Source organism: Peromyscus californicus, unplaced genomic scaffold (assembly GCF_007827085.1).
Source record: "Peromyscus californicus insignis strain IS unplaced genomic scaffold, ASM782708v3 Scaffold_5__1_contigs__length_169319896, whole genome shotgun sequence".
Taxonomy (NCBI): domain Eukaryota; kingdom Metazoa; phylum Chordata; class Mammalia; order Rodentia; family Cricetidae; genus Peromyscus; species Peromyscus californicus.
In genome coordinates, this window is record NW_026294573.1 from 22,539,060 (window position 1) to 22,558,246 (window position 19,187).

The 19,187-nt window shown below is 47.7% G+C and overlaps 1 protein-coding gene across 24 annotated transcripts in view; it reads left to right on the forward strand.

The window, feature by feature from the left end:
• The window catches only part of Epb41 (erythrocyte membrane protein band 4.1), a 163,734-nt gene that overhangs the window by 10,158 nt on the left and 134,389 nt on the right, over nucleotides 1-19,187 (forward strand). For 8 of the 24 annotated variants that reach the window (XR_008213912.1, XM_052718220.1, XM_052718226.1 and 5 more), the window contains exon 1: nucleotides 16,826-17,003. The exons of 1 other annotated variant lie outside the window; for it this stretch is intronic. The gene's annotated coding sequence lies outside the window, so the exon portion shown is untranslated. Of the gene's footprint in view, nucleotides 1-16,823; nucleotides 17,004-19,187 lie in introns of those variants that run through there. 15 more of the 24 variants (XM_052718214.1, XM_052718217.1, XM_052718216.1 and 12 more) reach the window with 5 other exon arrangements.

The window sequence follows — 19,187 nt, forward strand, 5'->3', positions numbered from 1 at the left end:
ACAAATATTTAGGAAATTAGTAGCTTTCTTTTTTTCCCCCCTAGAAGTTGATGACCATTTCTTCTGGCATGGAGATGGGAGTTAGGTGAGAAAGTCAGTGTCTCTGAAGGCCATGGCTAGTGCAGCCCTGGATCGTCAGATGGTATGGGAGTCAGCATTCCCGCAGGGGCTGTAACTCTCTGGACTCCCTGCTCTGGCTCTGGCTTTCCCCTTGAGCCTCAGTTTCCTCTGCTGTGAAACAGGGCTAATCTTGCTGTGAGGGAGGCTAATAGTGAAGAGGAAGCACCAGTAACCCCTTGAGAATGGGTCCCTGCTGTCATTGCTATTGCGACTGCTGCTTTGTCTATTTGGGACATAGTCTGACTCTGTAGCCCAGGCTTCTCTTCAGCTCATAGCAATCCTCCTGCCTCAGCCTCTTGAGTTCTAGGATCACAAACTTCTACCTGTTAAACTTCTACCCTATCCCATCTGAAGTTTATTATGTTCCTTTTTGGATTTGCTGTGTGTGTATCTGGTGTGTATGTGTTGTATATGTATGTGGTAGAAGTGCATGCCTGTATGTGTGTGTGAAGGCCAGAGGAGGATGTCAGGTATCCTATATAACTCTCTATCTTATACCTTTGAAGCAGGGTCTCTCTCTGAGTGCAAAGCTCTCATTGTTCATCTAGGCTGGAAACCAGCAAGCCCCAGTGATCCTCCTGTCTCTGTCCCATATCGCAATAGTACTGAAGTTATAGGAGTACTCAGACCATGCTCACCTTATCATGTAGGTGCTGGATATGAACTCAGATCCTCATGACTGGACAGCAAATGCTCTTAACCATTGAGCCACCTCTCTAGTCCCTCTTTTAGAATTTTGAGACAGGGTCTAGACATATATTCTAGGCTGGTTTGGTACTCTCTGCATAGTCCAGGCTATCCTTGAATTCTCCTACTCTTGCCTTAAACTCCTGAGTGCTGAGATTACAGGCACGTGCCACCGTGCCTGTCTGCTAGGTTTCTTATTGAATAAACGAAACCTGATGAGCCAGTTTTGAAGCCAGAGGCTCAGCATCTTAGCCCTCTCTCTCGGTTGGCTGGGATATCATAGCTTCCCCCACGACAGTTTCCCTTCTGCAGCCTCCCCTGATTAGGTGCCACTGTGCACAGTGGCAGATAGGAGAGAGGGTCCTGCTCTGCTGAGGTCTAGGCCAAGGGGACAGAGATGGACTATGGTGAGTTCCTTGGAACCGACCTTTGGGAGTAAGGATGACACAGACTTCTGCAGAGGCCAGAAAGGCTTCCAAGAGAACCCCTGGCCCGCAACCCCAAGTGCAGCAGGGTGCGAGCCGCATCGGCTTTTCCAGCTCTTCCTCTGCAGGCTTTAGGGGTCACTAGGTTCTCTGCCTCTGTTTTGATTTATGAAAGGAGGGTATGGAGTGATCGTAGGCCCCTGATACATGGTAGGTTTAGAAGTAGATACCTGGGGGGGTAGGGGGGTAGCTCAGTTGGTAGGGTGCTTGCCTAGCATGCATGAGGACTTGGGTTGGATTCCCAGCATTCCCAGCCCCTCCAGCATCACATGAGCTCAATTGGGCATAGTGGCACAAGCCTGTGATCCCAGCACTCTGGAGGTGGAGGCAGGGGGATCAGAAGTTCAAGGTTAACTTCAGTTACATAGTGAGTTTGAGGCCAGCCTGAGCTACAGGAGACCCTGTTTAAATCCCAGCCTCAGGCCTGGAGAGATGGCTGAGTGGTTAAGAGCTCTTATTGCTCTTGCAGACAACCTGGGTTCAAGATTCTCAGCACCCATATGGTGATTCACAACCCTATATAACTCTAGCTCCAGGGGATCCAATGCCTTCTTCTGACCTCTGTGGGTACCAATTACGGATGTGGTCACGTATGGTACCATATCCACCTATCCATCCATCCATCCATCCACCCATCCTTCTATCCATCCAAAACACTTACACATAGAGTAAGAATAAATTAAAAAAAATAAATTAAATTAAATAAAATAAATTAAATAAATTAAAAAAAAATCCCAGCTGGGGAGTGGTGGTGCACACCTTTAATCCATGTACTCGGGAGGTAGAAGGAGGTGGGTCTCTGAGTTCAAGGCCAGCCTGGTCTACAGAGTGAGTTCTAGGACAGCCAGAGCTGGGAAACTCTGTCTCAAAACCAACCAACCAACCCACCCCAGCCCCACCACTCACTGGCATGGGGCCTCCAGCCGTTGCTTGACCTCAGTGGGTCTCAGCTTTCCCTGTTATCAAGGGTGAAGCAGGTTAGCGCCTTCCCACGGATGAGTTGGATGCCACGCTGCATGATCCGTGTGAAGTGGTCAATCCACGCTGACACACAGAGATGACTGCTGTGGCTGTCCGATAGCTCGTGGATGCCAGGAGGAGAAAAGGCTAGTCAGAGAACAGTTCAGAGTTCAGGGGGCACCCCTTGGTGGCATTTGTCCATTCATTGTTTACCCAGCTCACATTTGGGATTTCCAGAGACAGACAGAGGAAGGAGGAGCAAGCAGAGTCAGACGGCAAAGCCATTACCTCCATCCTCGGTGCAAGCTTAAGAGAGCTGAAGCCCACGGTGCCCACTAGTCTGTGCCTGCCCTCTTCCCCAGCTCTTAATGACGGGGCTTATACTCTCAGGCGTACTTCACCCTGGGGCCTTTGCACTGGATAGTTCTGGAACGTGCAGCCTTCTATAGCTATAATACCCCTTTGTCTTACTGTCTCATCTTAAAGTTTTGTTTCAGTGTCTTCTTCTTAATAAGGCTTTTCCTGATTATCTTACTTAAAATTGAGATAGTGGGGCAGGGGAGACCGCTCAGCAGTTAAGAGTGTGTACTGCTCTTGTAGAGGACCCAAATTCAGTTCCCAGCACTCATATCAAGTGATTTAAAACTGCCTTAGCTCCAGCTCCAGGGGATTCATTGCACCCACATGCACAAACCACCCCACCATCAATTACACATAATTTAAACAAATCTTTTTTTTTTTTTTTTAATACAGGATCTTTCTATATAGCCCTGGCTGTCCTAGAACTTGCTCTGTAGACCAGGCTGGCTTCCAATTCACAGACATCCACCTGCCTCTGCCTCCTGAGTGCTGGGATTAAAGGCATGCACCCCCCCCCCCCACCTAAGCACTGTTCCTTCTCTGAACTTTGACACCAGTTCACCTCCTTCCTTACCTTCTCTATGTCACTGATCATTCTAATTTATTGTCTTTTACAGATTATTTACTTATTGTCTGTTTCCCCTCATTGGAATGTAAGCCTGGCGATGGTGGTGCCTTTTGCTTACTCAGTGATTCATACTTTGTATGTAGAACAGCATGTATGGCACATAGTGGGTGTTTAAAAACTGTCTGAGTGTATTGATGAGTAAACGAAGCCTTCTCTCTCTGTAGGTTTCAAATGTGTTGGGTGTGTAGTAGATTCTCAGTAAATGACCAAACGAGAGTGTTCATGACCCCAGGGAAAATGAGTCCTCATTCCCCTGTCCATTTGCCAGATAATACTTTGGCTGGATCAACTCTGAGGCCCTTTTGCTTCTGATATTTTCTGCCAGGACATCAGTTTCAGTTGGAGTGTCCAAGTCTTTTGTTCCTAAGTCTGAGCTATGCAGAATTTCTAGTTGGGGCTGTTTGGCTGTTGGGCCCACAATGGTTATTATGTCATTATTGGTAATTAGCACGTAGGCCCACATGATGGCGTTTTTTGTTTTTTCAGCAGAAATCGTAGCAGACAGCTGCGTTAGTGAGTGGGTACCCAGCTCCCAGCTCTGAGCCAACAACTTAGGGAGATGAAGATGGAGGTTTCCAAAGCAGGAGACTCGTGGGTCCCCAGCTCAGCTGCTGTCTCCCTAGACAGCATCTTGTAGCATTTCTCCCCAGGACTCTCTGCTTCCTAGGCCTAGCCTGGTGTAGTGGGGGCTCTCACACTCCTATGGGATTGATTGGCTATAGGGCTTCCAAACATACATGTTCAGATAATCAGGACTCAGCAGTTATGAGCGGAGAAAATAACACTGTATTTAAAACCAGGAATGTGGGGGTAGGGGTGCAACTCAGTGATAGAGCCCCTGTTTCTATACACAAGGCCCTGGTGTGGGTCCCCAGCACTGTAAAACAAACTGGTATCTGCTGGATATGCCTTTGTGGTTGAGAGTGTATGCTCGTCTTACAGAGGATCAGAATTCAGTTCCTAGCACCCATTTCCAGTGGCTTATAACCTTCTGTGACTCCAGCTTCAGAGGATCTGGCATTCTCTTCTGGCCTCCAAAGGTGCACTTGCATGCGCTCTCACCCCCCCCCCCTCAAATAAATCTAAAGAAACACAAAGATAGGAGCCGAGGTTAAGTCTTCTTAGCTGACTCGCAGGGCTACTGTAGGCAAACAGCACTTCTTACTAGACCTCTGTGTCCTCATCTGTCAGGCAGGATAAGGATGCCTGCTTGGCTTCGCTGGGAAAGAGGCAGGACAGTATAATGGGCAAGGGACTGGATAAGTCACACAAGCAATTACATTCCTTCCTGCTGTGAGGATAAACTACCTCACAGTTGATTTCAGTCCCTAAAGTTAGAAAAAGTGGTTATTTGTGCCCTCTCCATAGGTGAGTGTGAAGTTTACTAAGAGAATGTGAGTACAGCATTGAGACTTGTCCATCTTTGCTGGAATTATTACAGAGCCCATCATGGAAATGACCAGCAGCAGGGCGAGGCTGAGGTAGCCTTACTAGCTGAAGAAGCTTGGACAAATTTCCTGCTTCTGCTTCATCTGTAAACGGGAGGTAGCCCTGCCTTCCTCAGGAGGCTGCTGCTGGGGCGTGGTGACATTGCATGTGACACTTTGGCACTGAGGTTGACACATGCCATCCCCACTCTACAGATAAGGAGGGTGGGGATGTGACAGAGCATGTTGATGGTGGAGCTTTGGTTTGAACCTAGTGTCCTTGCCTCAGAACCCCACAATCTTTTTACCTCTTCCTGCCATCACCCACACGTGAGATGACGCTGGTGGCTGTTACTTTAGTGACAGGGACTCATCTTGCTCCTGCTGGCATCCCCAGACCCATACAAAAGTGGAGCTCAGTGTGGGTGTTCACTTCTATGAGGCTTTTGCCTTGACTGGAGGGTTCTTTCTGTGTGGTCTATAACAGGTTTAAATTAAAAGTCAAGTTGGGTTGATACCAGCACTCAGGACCCAGAGGCAGGTGGATCTCCATGAGTTTGAGGCCAGTCTGATCTACATAGCAAGTTCCAGACCAGACAAAGCTATATATCGAAACCTTGCCTCAAAAAACTGATGCCCCCCCCAAAAAAACAACAACAAAAACCAATTCAAAACAAAAACTCTGGACTGGAGTTACGGTTCAGTGTGTGAGGCTGCTTACTTACTGTTCTTGAAGAGGACCAGGGTTTAGTTTCCAGCACCCACATCAGGTGACCCAAAACTGCCTGTAACCCAAGTTCCAGGGGAGCTGACACCCTCTTCTGACCTCTGCAGGTTTCCACGTGCATGAATGATGTACATAGACTCCTGCAGGCATACATACATACATACATATATACACATAAATACTTTTAAAATTATTTTTATGTGTATGAATGTTTTGCCTGTATGCATGTTTGTATACCACATATGTGCCTGGTGTCAACAGAGTTCAGAGAGGGTGTTGGGTCCCCAGAACTGGAGTTACAGATGGTTGTGAGCTACTATGTGGGTCCTGGGAACTGAGCCCAGGTCCTCAGTAAAAGCAGCAAATGCTTTTAACTGCTAAGCCATCTTTACAGCCTCCTAAATTTTTAAAGTCTTACTTAGGGCAAAGTGATAGTATATTCCTGCAATCGTAGTACTTGGGAGGTGGAGGTAGGCAGATCAGGATTTGAGGCTGGCAAGACCTTGCCTCAAAAAAAAAAATCTGGCATGGTGCAGGGTGGTACTTTGTAATCTGCAGAATTCTTGCACACCTCATTTACTTACTTATTTATCTATCTATCTAGTTATTTATTTATTTTGGTTTTTCGAGACAGGGTTTCTCTGTATAGTTTTGGTGCCTGTCCTGGATCTCGCTCTGTAGATCAGGCTGGCCTCGAACTCACAGAGATCCGCCTGGCTCTGCCTCCTGAGTGCTGAGATTAAAGGCATGTGCCACCACTGCCCGGCTATTTTTTTTTTAAAGAATTATTTATTTATTATGTATAGTGTTCTGCCTGCATGCATGCCTGCAGGCCAGAAGAGGGCACCAGATCTCATTACAGATGATTGTGAGCCACCATGTGGTTGCTGGGAATTGAACGCAGAACCTCTGGAAGAGCAGCCAGTGCTCTTAACCACTGAGCCATCTCTCCAGCCTGCACACCTCACTTTACCCTTCTGGCCACCCCGTGAGACAGCCTGGTAAACAAAGCCACCTCCATCTGACTGGTGAGGGGGCCAGAGACTGGAGGACGTGGTGCAGACTGAATCTTTATGTCTCCACAGAATTCTTAGGTGTTTGCAGATGGAGCCCTTGGATGGTAGGTAGGGTTGAAGATCATGAAGGTGATGCCCTCATGACAGGATTAGTTCTCTTATGAGAACAAATGTCAGAAAGGTCACTCTGCCATGTGGGGACACAGGAAGAGGGCCTTCACCAGGACTATGCTGGAATCCTGATCTTGAACTTCTAGCTTCCCGAAATGTGAGAAAAATCCATCCTGTTTTTTTAACCATCTAGTTTATGCCCCTCCCCCATTTTTTGGTGTTTGGTGCTGGAGATTGAATCCAGGGCCATGAATATACCTGGCCAGTGCTCTGCCACTAAGTGGCATTTCCAGCCTCATTCTTACTGCTTTTAATAATAAATTATCTTTAAGGCTTTTTTTCCCCCTAAACATTTACCTATTTCTTTATTTACTCATGCTTGCTCCTGTGGAGGTCAGAGGACATTTTGTGGGAGTCGGTTCTCAACTTCCCTGACGGTAGCTTGTGAGGATCAACTCAGGATGTCAGGTCTGGCTGTGAGCGTCTTTGCCTGCAGAGCTCATGAACCTCGTCTCTAAGCTTCTTCCAGCTCAGCTATTTCTAGGCTGCATGGCTATAGAATTTAGCTTGCTCTGCAGCTCTGAAGAATGAATATAGATGGACTTGGAAAGAAGCAGTGAATAGAAATCCGTAGAAGATGTCGCTTGAGTTCTGTCACCACAGTGTGGGGACTGCCGGCACTTCGGAAGTGACTTGCCCAGAGTCACACCGTCACATTTCAGAAGATTGAAGGTTGTAGCTCATTTGTAGGCTCCCTCACTGACACCCCCCCCCCCCCCAGCCACACCATGGAAAAGCCTAGAAACTGAAGTCAGCTGAGTGTTCTCTGGGTGGCTGAGGGACTGTCCTGCCCCTCAGCACTCTAGACACCTCATCACTCCCCTCCGCTCCCTGTTTCCTTCTCTGGTTCTTGTCTCACTTGAGGGCTGAGCCAGGCCGACTTTACCAGCTTTAGACGGGCCTCTGTGAGCAGGTGTCGTGCGGCCCCCTCTCTGTCCCTGGCAAACCTCCTAGGACAAGGGAGTTTCCTGCTCTTGGGAGAGCTATATAGTGGGTTAAGCCTGAGTGAGCTGGAGGCTTTGCTGGATCAGGGTCACTGGGCTCATTCTGGCTTTGGGAGAAGAGGATTGGGGAGGGTCATGGGAGGTCAGATCTTGGTTCCTTTTTTAGATGTCTCAGGGCTGCAATCAGAAGCAGGGCCAACAGCTTTTCTCCAGGGTCTTGACTAGATGTTTTTTGTTTTGTTTTGTTTTTTGTTTTGGTTTTTTGAGACAGGGTTCCTTTTGTGCAGTTCTAGCTGTCCTGGAACTCACTCTGTAGACCAGGCTAGCCTTGAACTCACAGAGATCCACCTGCCTTTGCCTCCTAAGTGCTGAGATCAAAGGTGTGCGCCACCACTGCCTGGCTTAATTACTTTCTTGAGAGCAATATGAGGATGGTGGCATAATTTCTTCACATATAATTGACACTAATAATACTTCGAAGGGTTCCTATTAGGCTAAATGCAATAACACACAACTTTTAGCATGTGTTTAATACATTCTAAATCCCTCATAAATGTAGTTGTTTTTTTGGGGGGTGGGGGTGCAGAGGAGGTGAGGCAAAGTCTATATGGCACAGGCTGGCCTTGAACTCATTTTGTACCCTCAAATTTACAGCCCTCTGCAGGCATGTGCCAGTATGTCCATTTATTATTGTATATGTGTTTGTATGTGCATGTGCGTACAGGCATTTATGGTGTTGGGGACCAAGCCCTTGTGCATGCTAGGCAAACACCCTGCCACTAAGCTACATCTTATCCCCAATCGTTACTATTTTTCAACAGTAAAATATTATTAGTATTGTTTTAGTACTGGAAAGTGAACCAAGGGCCTTGTGAGACTGTGTAAGCACTTTATCACTGAGTTATTGCCCTAGTGCTCTTTTTATATTTTGAGAAAGAGTTCTATTAAGTTGCCCAGGCTGGTCTTGAACTCACTTTGTAGCCCAGGAAGATCTTGAAATTTTGATCCTTTATGCCTTAGTTACCTGAGTAGCTATGATTATAGACCTGCACTACCAATTCTTGCTTTAAAATAAATTATTTTAAAGGTCTCTTTCAGCTCAGATATCTCTAGGTTTTCTGGTTGCAGTTTTTACTTATGTTTTGAGACAGTTCTCACCCTCTGGCTTAGCTGGCCTCAGACGCATTATCTTCCTGCCTCAACCTTCCCCGTAGCAGAAGTACATGCAGATATCATCGTGCCTGGCTGGCTATAGAATTTAATTCGGCCTCCAGCTTTGTAGATATAGCTGGACTTAAAAAGAAAGCTGTGAGTGGAGACCTGTAGTAAGGGTTGGAAAATGTGGGCTCAAGCTTGGACTCCGTTGTCACTGTGCTGTGTGACCTTGGGCAAGTGCGTTGCAGTCCTTGAGTCCATTTCTCAAAATGCTCAAAAGTTAGTAGCTTGGGCTTGGTGGTCTCTAAAGGCCTAATTAGCAATAGGTGTGGGTGAGCCAGCCCCGATGTTGTGAGCATGGGAGAGTTGTCCCCACCACTCATCTGTCTTGTGGCAGCATGGTCAGGGGAGAGATGCCCGCCCCATCAATGCCTGAGGCAGGTGGGAGAGCTGGCCCTGAGGTCATGAGAATGGGAGAGCTCTCCCTGTCCTCTATCAGCTGCAGCACTCAGGAGAGTGGTCCCTACACCTTGCCTGGACAACACAGTAGAGCTGGCTTTGAAGATGTAGGTGTGGGAGAACTGACCCTGAGGACATGAAAGCCAGAGAACCGGCCCCGCCCCCTGCTCATCACTGCAAGGGGTGAAGTAGTCAGGGCAGTGCTGGACAGCTCACCCTGGTGGTGAAGACAGGGGAGAGCTGGCAGGCCTTGACTAACCCTGTAACTAACGACCCAGTCCCAGAACCTGGGTTATGTGTTGGCTCTCCACAACAAGCACCCCATCTGTGATCAGCAGGAGCATGGGAGGTGGCTGGGGGCGGGGGTCAGTCCTGTGGACCCAGGGCTACAGACTCTCCATGACACAGGGCAGCAACAAGCAACAGGATGTCCAGGAAGAGTCCCATTGAGTGCCCAGCGGCGATGGCGCAGCAGAGACCAGGGGCCTTGAACAAGACCAGTGATCTGTAGCTAGAGTTTTCCTGCCTGGCCCACAGTCAGGATAAATCTCTGCCACCCGCCAGTCCCACAACCGCTCAGACCCGACCAAGTAAACACAGAGACTTATATTGGTTACAAACTGTATGGCCGTGGCAGGCTTCTTGCTAACTGTTCTTACAGCTTAAATTAATCCATTTCCATAAATCTATACCTTGCCACGTGGCTTGTGGCTTACCGGTACTTTACATCTTCCTTGTCCTGATGGCGGCTGGCAGTGTCTCTCTCATCCAGCTTCCTGTTCTCTCAAGTCTCCTCTCTGTTAGTCCCGCCTATACTTCCTGCCTGGCCACTGACCAATCAGTGATTTATTCATTGACCAATCAGCAACACATTTGACATACAGACCATCCCACAGCACTTCCCCTTTTCTTTTCTTAAAAAGGAAGGTTTTAACCTTTACACATCTCCAAAGTCAGCTTGGTATATTTGGGAATTTGGGCGTAGCTTCTCTTACTACTTCCTGCTGGAGGGGGGCGCTGTATCTGTGATCCTTTTTGATAAATGCCTGCATGTAAAAATATATGGATAAGGGGAAAAACAAACACACAAAACAAAACAATAGGTGAACCTCCAGCTTTTTAAAATCCCGTTTGGGTGTGGGTGTATGTGTGTGTGGAGAGCAGAGGACAACCTGTGGGGATCAAACTCAGGTCAAGAGACCTGATGGCAAGCACCTGTATCTGCCAAGCCTTCTTGTTGCCTCCTCTCCCTTTAACAGGGCTCCATAAACTGTGGATTGCAACCCCAGATATGATTGTGTAATTAAATAGGTGTCATGAAAAACTTGGCAATGGTAGGAGATGTCTGAACCCTTAACCAAAAATCTGTTTCAAAATCGGATGCACCAGGAACTGGAGTGTTGTTGGCATTCCTTGCCTGTGTGGCAGTGTGTGACTTCATCGTAGCCTTGGCTCTGAACATCTGGCAGGTTTACTGTGCCCATGCCATGTCAGTGAGTGCTGCCCGAGACACCTGGGCTCAGACTTGAGACTTTAGTGTGATATAAACTGCAGTATTTTGAATTCTCCATAACAAGTTTTCTGTTCTGATAGAGACATTCTGCTTTAGTTACAGAAAACAAAGGTTTTTTTTTTTTTTAATATTTCCCCACATCATTCCTCAGCATGTAAAGATCAAATCAGTATATCTAAGGGTGTGGTGGCATATGCTTGTAATTCCAGCACTCAGAAGGCAGAGGTAAGAGGATCCCTGCAAGTTTTAGGTCAGTGTGGTCCCCCAAACTCCTCCAAATCAGTATTTGTTTGGATTGTATTATGTTTTAAGGTGTGATTTTTTTTTTTTCCTAGACAGGATTTCTCTGTGTAGCCCTGGCTGTCCTGGAACTCGCTCTGTAGACCAGGCTGGCCTCAAACCCACAGAGATCCACCTGACTCTGCTTTCCAAAGGGCTGGGATTAAAGGCGTGTGTCACCACTTTCAGCCATAGAAAACTTTTAAAGAAGATTTTTAAAAATATTTATTTTATTTTTTTAGATTAAAAAATAATGTATACGTGTATAAGTGTTTTGCTTATATGTATGTATGTATGCATACCTGGTATCTGAGGTGATCAGAAGAGGGCATCAGATCTCCTGGAACTGGAGTTTGTGAGCTGCCATGTAGGTGGTGATAACTGAATCCAAGACCTCTACAAGAGCCACAAGTGCTTTTAACTACTGAATCATCTCTCTGGCCCTGGATTTCTTTTATTTTTAAAATTATGTGAATGTGTCTGTGTGTGGGTATGTGCATATGAATGCAGGTACCTGCAGAGGCCAGAAGAGGGCACTGGATCCCTTGGAGCTGGAGTTACAGGGTTTGTGAGCCCCCTGAAAGGGTCCTGGGAACCAAATGCTGGTCTTCTGTAAGAACAAAAGTGCTCTTAACCACTTGAGCCATCTCTCCAGCCGCTTAAGAGAAGTTTTAATAAGAAAAGTCCACTCTGTCAAAGAGCGAAAAACATGCTTTGTGTTCTCCAACACAAAAGATAAGATACTGGACAAAGGTATTGCCTCTGGTAGCTTCTTTTGCCTTTGTTTCCGAAAGACGGGAATAGGCAGCCTTGTGTGCTTTAATTAAAAGAAATAACATGCTGTGTTTAATGTACCCTTAAAAAATAATCACAGGTACAATTCACATAAAAGGATAGTTGTTGAGCATCATTTATGAGAGAAGAAAACTGGAAGCAACCTAACTTTACCACAAGAGAGTTAAGTAAACTACAGAACATCTATAGCATTGTTTAAAAAATGATGATTTAAATGTTTACAATCTATTGTGAAGTGAAAAGTCAGCTCCAAAGAATACATTTTAAAATAAACAAGCAAACAAAATCAACTCTTCCTGCCAGCACTCAGGAGGCAGAACAGATCTCTGTGAGTTCTACATCAGCCAAGGCTACATAGGGAGACCCAGTCTCAAAAACAAAAAAACCAAAAATAATTCAGGCTGAGGGACTGATGAGCTGTTCACTGGGTAAAGTGCTTGCCATATTTGTATGTGGTCCTGAGTTTGATCTCCAGCACCCATGTAAAAGCTGGGATGTGAGGGTGTGTGTTTGTAATCTCAGTGCTGGGGGTGAGGTGGGGGTAATAGAAGGCAGAGACAGGTGGATCCCAGGGGCTCACTGGCCAGCCAGTCTACCTAAAACAGTGAGTTCCAGGTTCAATGAGAGCCCATGTCTTAAGAAAACAAAACAAGTTGGAAAGGTGAGGAAGACATCTGGCCTTCACAGGCACAAACAAGCATGGATGAGTGCACACAAAAAACGAAACATGCATTACACAGGGCATATGGAATTGGTGATATTTAATAACCTGTAACCTTAAAGTCAGCAATTTCCTATTATTTAATTTGACATGTGTAAGTGAAAATGTGTGCATATATAAATATGTGTGTGTGCCCACGTGTGAAAGGTATTCACAGGGAAAGTCTTACATCGGAACCTTGGGGTAGTTACATTTCTGACTGGTGATTAGTTACATTACTTTATGGCGATTTATATTTTTATTTAATCACACTTATTCTTTTTTTTTTTTGGTTTTTTGAGACAGGGTTTCTCTGTGTAGCTTTGCGCCTTTCCTGGGACTCACTTGGTAGCCCAGGCTGGCCTCGAACTCACAGAGATCCGCCTGGCTCTGCCTCCCGAGTGCTGGGATTAAAGGCGTGCGCCACCACCGCCCGGCTAATCACACTTATTCTTAACTGTATTTTCTAAAATTCAAGTACTCCTAATAAAAATATTCCCTTAGAAAGACATTCTTTTTGTAGTAATAGTAATTTCCATCCCAGTATAGTTTGTTTGCTTAACCATTTGTGTTTATAAGGCCTAAAATAGCCAGGCTTGTACTCCTAGCTACTCAGGAGGCTGAGACAGGAGAATTGCTTCAAGTTATAGGCCAACCTGGGCTATAGAGTGAGACCCTATCTCAGTGGCAGGATGGTTGCCTAGCATATGCGAGCCCCTAGTTTCAAATAAAATAGCGTAATAAATAGTGTAGGTTTGATGGCAAGGACAATCTGGGAGGCGTGTTCTGCTCTGTGTGCCTTTGGTGCCAGGGCTGGTTTTTACTCTGTAATGACTGTTCAGAACATTTAGCTGACATGCCCAGCTTTTCAAAGCCCGCCACAACAGATGAACATTCTCCATGAGCCCTATCACCAGGGCTTCAGGCCAGCTGTGTCCCTAATCCGCCCCCGTCCCAGATTTGAGCATGGGTCAGACTCCAACTGTCCCCCCACCTTCCTTCCAATCTCATCTCTTCCAGGTCACTGGTGGCCTCGTCTCACCTCCCTGGCTCTCCCCACTGGTCATCACCTAATTTCACTGTCCCATTTTACCCCGTTTCATGCAACTGGTGTATGTGTTTGCTGGAGCTCGGTTTGCAGTGGGAAAGGGTTAAGACCCTTTCGTGCTAATTTTTCTTTTTTTTTTTTTTTTTTAAATCTTAGCGCTCTTGATCGCTCCTGGGGCTAACCGACAGCTCACAGGGTCTCTATTCCCTAGAAAGGAGCAGGGCTGTAATGGGGAGGTAGTGATGGGGCTCAGCTGGCAGATGGGATAGAGATGGTCCTGAGGGATCCCATCCTGGGCCTCGGAGCATGGCACAGCCACCACCCAGATGTGAGCATGGAGCCAAAAGTGTTTCTTCCTGGGAAATTAGCCTCAGAGATGGTGCTTGGGACCTTTACCCTTGGTACCCGATGGGAGTTTCTGCAGGGTGAGCTGGGACTGGATGTCTGGCTCAGCAGATGGGCCCAGGAGTAAGGCTAGTTTCTTTGTCTTCTGAGTGAATGTTATTTATATCCCTAGTCCTCATTATTAGTTGAGCTCAGCCATACTCAGAGATAAGACACATACCAGGTGATGGTGTATAATAACAAGAAAATCTCTCATGTACAGATATACGTCACAGATTCTTTCATCTTCAGGCTAAGAATGAAAAGCTAGCATTGGAATTCATTTCATTTATTTATTTATCTATTTATTTTTATTTTTCGAGATAGGATTTCTCTGTGTAGCCCTGACTGTAGACCAGGCTGTCCTCGAACTCAGATATCCGCCTGCCTCTGCCTCCTGAGTGCTGGGATTAGAGGTGGACGCTGCCGCCGCCGCCGCCACCACCCAGCTGACTTGGAGATTTTAAAACTTAGATCATTCGATTTTGGTGTGGGGTTGCACAATACTCTGAATCTAGGAGTGATTACACCTGCCTTGTTTCTTCTAGCCTAAGACTTATACTTCTTTTCAGAGCAATGGTTACTAAATACTACAAATACTACAAGCTTCCTTAAATGTGATGTGCCATTGGCTAGCATACAGAGCATTTAGCTTCACAAGTCTGGATTTCCTGGATAACTTGGTAGTAGAGGAAATGGTATGTCTGGTGATGGATTGTCAGTATCCATCCTTTATGGTACCAGATTTCCCTGTCTGAGAGTTAGAGAAGCCTTTGAGGCCCAGAAGAGGTAGCATTAGAACTTTCCAATCAAAAGCACAGCTGAACCTGAAGGGCTCAAAGCAGGGAACCACGGTATGTAAAAACAAGTGCTCCTTAAACTCTTTGAGTCTCTTGTTAATAAAATGAGGACAGTCCATTCACTGGTTCAATAAATGTTTAATATGTCAGCATTATTCTGTGCAATAAACAAGGACAATAGTCCTCTCCAGCTTACAGTCTCCTGGATCCAGAATGCAACAGTTTGAGACTCAACCAGTCAACATTAGACAGGAGGCTGGCCACAGAGGCAAATGCTATGGAAAGTGCTGTGATTAAAACAGAGGAAGGAAGCCAGGCAGTGGTAGTCTGCGCACGCATGTGCTTGGGAGGCAGAGGCAGGTGGATCTCTGAGTTTGAGGTCAGCCTGGTCTACAGAGCAAGTTCCAGGACAGCCAGGGTTACAAAGAAACTGTCTCAAACCCCCCCCCCCCCCCCCCCCCCCACCCCCCCCCCCCCGCAAAAAAAACAAATCCAAAACCGGAACCAAAAACAGAGGAAGACTGTGTGAATGGGTTGTTTTAGGTAGTCAGGTGGTTCTCAAGGGTTTTATGACTTATATTGCAGAAATGTGCTCAGACCTGACAACAGTTGAGTGTTTATCTGCCTGCATGTGCTTCTTAGTTGATATTTTAGTCTCTAAGTAGTAGTATAATGAACACTTAACGGAGATCTTACTATGTCCTGAGTCCTGTATGTATTTTAATCAGCTAATGGATTAATTAATAAATTGTTACACTAACTCTATGAGGTGGGGCTGTTGTCTTTCCTTCTCTTTTATGGGACAGAGTCTCATGTAGCTCAGGCTGGCCTCAAACTTACTATGCACTGGAGGCTAGTCTTGGATTTGTTACTCCAGTCATCACTTCCCAAGCACCAGGGTTACAGGCGTGTGCCACCACTCCCAGCCTTTATTCTGGTTTTATGGGTTCAGAAACCGGGCACAAAGAAGGTCAAACAATTAGGGAGGGCTGAGACTGAGCACTGGACCTGAGCAGTCTGATTCCAGAGGCTGAGCTGAGACTGGGGACCGGCTTTGATTCCACAACCGTAGGCAGTCTAGCTGGCATGTGCAGGCTCTGATGTCACATTGCTTGGTTTCTGATCTCGGCAGGGCTAACCCTCTCCGCTTTGGTTTCCTCTTCTCCAAAATGAAATAGCAGAACCTGTCTTATCTTCTAAGCATGTGCTCACAACAGAACCCTCTTTCTGCTCTGTGGGGAGGCAGCCCTGTTCACACACCAGCTTGGTGGGAAGTAGAAGGGTCAAGCAGCCTTTGAAACTTCTGGAGAGCAATGCACTCGTGCACTTCTCAGAGCAACCCTAAATTCATCTGGAGACCAGACCGTGGAAGCTAGATTTTTAAAATAATTTAGTGGATGCCAGGCAGAAATAGGAGACTCTTAAGTGAAGACAGAAGACAGGTGAAATCTTGGCTTGGTCTCAACTCTTAAGATTCCATTTCAGGTCTTACATCGCTGCCAGGAGAGGTAAAGTCTTACTGAATGTCAGGGTTGGAAGGGAGCCTAGAGACGGTCAAGCTAGGAGATGGGTAAACTGAGGCTCAGAGAAGCGGAGTGACTTACCTGAGGTTATTAAGGGCACGGGGCGGGGGTTCTTTGGGGGTAGCCTGGTCAGCTCAGCAGCATCTATGTGGATTCTGCTTCTCCTGAGGCCCCCCCAGATCGCGGCTCCTTCACGGGCCCTCTAGGGGGAGGAAAGGTCTCACCTGCGTGCCGGGCACTAGCTGCCCCACTCTCCACACCGGCTGCTTCCGGAGCCCAGAACCCCGCCGGGTCTCAAAGCTCCAGCCCGGGTTCGACTTGCGCGTGCGCACAGCAGCTAGCCCCTTGTTCCCTCCCCCTCCCTTCTCTTTTTCCTCCCCCCCCCCCCCCCCCCCGCCTCCCCTCTCCTTACCGCCCTAGGGGAGGGGGAGGTAAGACGCGGGAGCCCGAACCGGGCCTCAGCCAATGCGCTGGCGGGCCGCGGGCCCGGCCCCCTCCTTCCCTCCCGCGCGGCCCAATAGGAATTTACTACAATGTTGTGGCGAGCCGGGGGGGAGGGGCGCGGGCGGGCCGCGGGCCGCGCCGGCCTCGTCTCGCTGAGGAAAGGCGGGAGGGCGCGCGCCGGGGCTGCTCGCTCGCTCGCCCGCCCGCCCGCCCGCCCGCCCGCTCTCTCTCTTCCCTCGCTCCCTCCCTCCGCCGGCGGCTTTAGTCAGCCAGCCTGCAGCCCCGGCAGCCCGCGAGCCGCAGAGGGCCGGAGCCTCGGACGCCGCCGCCTGCCATTGTTCGTCCGGCTGGCGCGGGAGCCCCCGGCCGGAGCCACGGGTGAGGAGAGGCGGCCGCGCGCGCGCGCCAGCCGGTGGGGGGCGCGGCGCTGGCCCCGAGGGGACGGTCCGGGCGGCCGCGGCGCCACCGCCACCGCCGCCGCCGCAGCCTTTGTCTCCAGCCCCCCCTGCAGGCCCCGGAGCCGGGGCGCGGGCTGACGCGGGGAGCCGGGGGGGCTAGGGGCAGTTCGCGGCCTGAGGAGCCGCCGGGCCGGGGGCGGGGGGTGCGGCGGCGGCGGCGGCGGCGGCCGGGGGAGCGCGCGGGGCCGCGGCGTCTCAAAGTTAAGCGTGGGGTGTCTTCCCGCGGAGGGGTCCTGGGTCCGGGCCGGCCTGTCAGTCACCGGGCGGTGGGCGGGCGCCCCGGCAGGAAACCAGGTGGGCAGCGGTGCGGCGGCCAGCGGAGGAGTCAGTCCCTCGTGACGGGGAAGCTGGGCAGAGCGCACAAGTCAGGCAGCCTGCGAGGGTGTGCGGAGCTTCGCAGCAGCGAGCCCAGGCCTTCCCGCCAGAGACCCTGCATCTTCCAAAAAAAAAAAAAAAAAAAAAAAAATCAGATCCAACCTCAGAGCCCTCTAGATCCAGTGCCTGCCTTCGTAATCTTCAGGGGTCCCAGCGAGCCAAGGGTTAAAGCTCTTCTCCCAGCTCCGTGACCTCCTTTTTCAGTTCGCGCATCTGTCGGCTTGGAAATCTTTCCCCGGCTTGCTGGGCTGCCTGTACCTGTGGAGATTCTGGAGCTAGGCTCACCCTCTGATGGCATCACCAGGCGGATCCTCCTGGAGGGTAGCTTCTGCCCAGACAGGGTCGTGCTCCCCCGGGACAGGCGGTCTCTGCAGGGAGAAAGTGATCTGACATGAAACAAATCGCTGACGGGCTGGTTTCGGGTCACACGACAGCAACTGTTGTCCTGTTGTTCCGTGAACTGTACCCTACCATAAATGTGGAGACTTGGGTGTTTTTGTTTTTGTTTTTCAGAGATGCTGAGAGTTTTTTGTTTTGTTTTGTTTTATTTTTCTTCTTTTAAATTTTAGTAGTCTGGGTGATTTCACAGCTACTATTTTGTTCCCTCTGTTTTTAGGGAAAATTGGAAGAACTAGTTACCTTTATGTCTTGAGTGCTATTATAGTGGGTCTGTACACTCTTGGGATCTACTGTACTTGGTGTAGTTGCTCGTTACTACTTTCCCTGTTTTTAGTCTGGTTAAAAAAAAAAATCAGTTTAGTGAAGCAGGATATGCATATCCTTTATGTAATTTTTCTCATCTTAATTTTGCTCCTTTTTGAAGAAGTTTGTACTCTTCGCTTTCCTTACCTTTTCTTTTTCCTCTTTTTGTTTTTGTTTTTTTGAAACAGGGGCTCTCTATGTAGCTTTGGCTGTCCTGGAACTCACTATGTAGACCAGGCTGGCCTGGAACTTGAGAGAGATCGCCCGATTCTTCCTCCTGAGTGTTGGAATTAAAGGCATTTGACACTGCAGCTGGCCACTTTCCTTTTCTATAAATTGAAAACAAATTCTTTGCCAGCTGTAAACTTAGTTTCCTGAAGTGTTAGTATAAATTATGTAGAGTCCATAATAAATATTAGGTACACAGTAACCACTCAATAAATGACAACCAGAGAATGCTTGCCTGGATTTCATGAGGACCTATGCTTGATTCCTCAATATCATGAAGGAAAAAAATGGTTTTAATAAGTTGAATATCAGATTGCTTTAGACTCAAAATGCTAATTCAGAGTGTTTTTAATAAGTTTATGATTAAGATAAAGATAGCTATTGTTCAGATGCCTGGGGATAGAAGTACTGTATGTCTTTGCAATTTTAAAGAGTAAAGCCAATGTTGGCCCTGGGCTCAGCATAGTAACCTGATTTTTCTACTAATGAAACCATGCTTTTTCCCCCTCACTATATAATTAAGTTCAGGCTTAGAAGTAAATCTTTAGACCTCACTAAAATTCTTTCAGCATTATACCAATGTTTTATACCAAATGGGTACATTCTTGTGTTCAGCTCGAGTTTAAATTTTTCATTTGTCTTTTTGAATTTTATTTTTTTCAGAGCTGAGGAACAAACCCAATGCCTTGTGCATGCCAGGCAAGCTCTCTACTAGTGAGCTAAATCTCCAACCCCTAGTTTTATTTAAATTTTTTTATTTATATGTGTGGGTGTTTTGGCTGCATGTGCATTTATGCAA